This window comes from Chiloscyllium punctatum, chromosome 18, assembly GCF_047496795.1.
Source record: "Chiloscyllium punctatum isolate Juve2018m chromosome 18, sChiPun1.3, whole genome shotgun sequence".
NCBI lineage: Eukaryota > Metazoa > Chordata > Chondrichthyes > Orectolobiformes > Hemiscylliidae > Chiloscyllium > Chiloscyllium punctatum.
In genome coordinates this window covers 39,849,122-39,850,361 of record NC_092756.1, presented here as the reverse complement: position 1 = coordinate 39,850,361, position 1,240 = coordinate 39,849,122, and the positions used below count along the sequence as shown (strand labels likewise).

The 1,240-nt window shown below is 46.3% G+C and overlaps 1 non-coding gene across 1 annotated transcript; it reads right to left on the bottom strand.

The window, feature by feature from the left end:
* Positions 1-573: 573 nt before the first annotated feature.
* Positions 574-655, bottom strand: trnas-gcu (transfer RNA serine (anticodon GCU)). Its single transcript has one exon. It is a non-coding gene; the product is annotated as a tRNA-Ser (tRNA).
* Positions 656-1,240: the final 585 nt, after the last annotated feature.

Below are 1,240 nucleotides of genomic sequence, written 5' to 3'. Positions count from 1 at the left end.
GTGCATAACGAGAGGGAGCTTGCTTCCCACATCTCGTGTTTATCTGTGTCTTATATCCAACCTTCATCAATGGCAAGAGCAAGGGGGAAAGGGCGAGACCAATGTGTAAGTCTGTCCGTGCCAATGCACGGTACCCACATTGGCAATTCTCTACTGTGCATTCACAGCCAGTTTTCTGTACCGCTACACCCACCCCCTGCACCTTTTGAAATATCTCTATTATTTTGTGGTGTCTCTCTGTGCTCTTACCAGCAAGATGAATCATATCTACCCAACCTGCTCCAGATTTCATGTGATAAAACACTCATTAAGAATCCCATTGCATTAAACATGCACATCGCATCTCTCGTTATTTCGTTTCCCTGGATCTCTTTCATAAGATTAACGATCACAGCAACTTTACTTGGAAAAGAAAATCGCGTTCCTTTACATTATCCCAATTCAGTCTACATTTCGTTAAGTTCAGGCTTCGGTCTCAAATTATTCTTTGAAGTTTTAGAATGTGGTCGATACAGATAAACTAACCATTTGAGTTCCAACTTCAATAAGACAGCTGTGATAATCCAAAAACAGCGACGAGAGTGGGATTCGAAAACACGCGTGTAGAACACAATGGATTAGCAGTCCATCGCCTTAACCTCTCAGCCACCTCGTCGCATTAGCAGTGTAGGGTAGAACATAATCTCCCAGACGATCACAATCTCATCATCTCTGGGGAATCTCCCATTCACAGCCTCCAACCTCATTGTCCATTAACCTCACACTGCCCGATTCTCCCTCCTTCCTAAGATCTGCTGTCTCTGCCTGCGCCTGTTTAACCCGACTCATCTCTTTCTACCTCAACACCTTCCTGTCTCCCCAGTCCAGGAAATTCTCACCTACGTTTGTGACACCACCTATGCACTTCATCTCCTCCAAGACTTTAATTTCCCTGGTCCACAATGCGTCATCTTCACATTGGAGATCCAGTCCCAGTACACATGCATCAGCTATGACGGAAGTCTCCAAGCCCTCTGTTTCTTCATCTCACCCCATCCCAACCAGTACCCTTCCACCGACACCCTCATCCAGCTGGCTAAACTGGTTTTCACCCTCAACAACTTTTCTGTCCAATCCTCCCACATCCTCCGAACCGAAGGGGTAGCCATGGGCACACACATGTGACCTAGCTATGCCTGCCTGTTTGTCAGATATGTGGAATTGTCCAACTTTCGCAGTTACCCTGGCACCTCTCTCCACT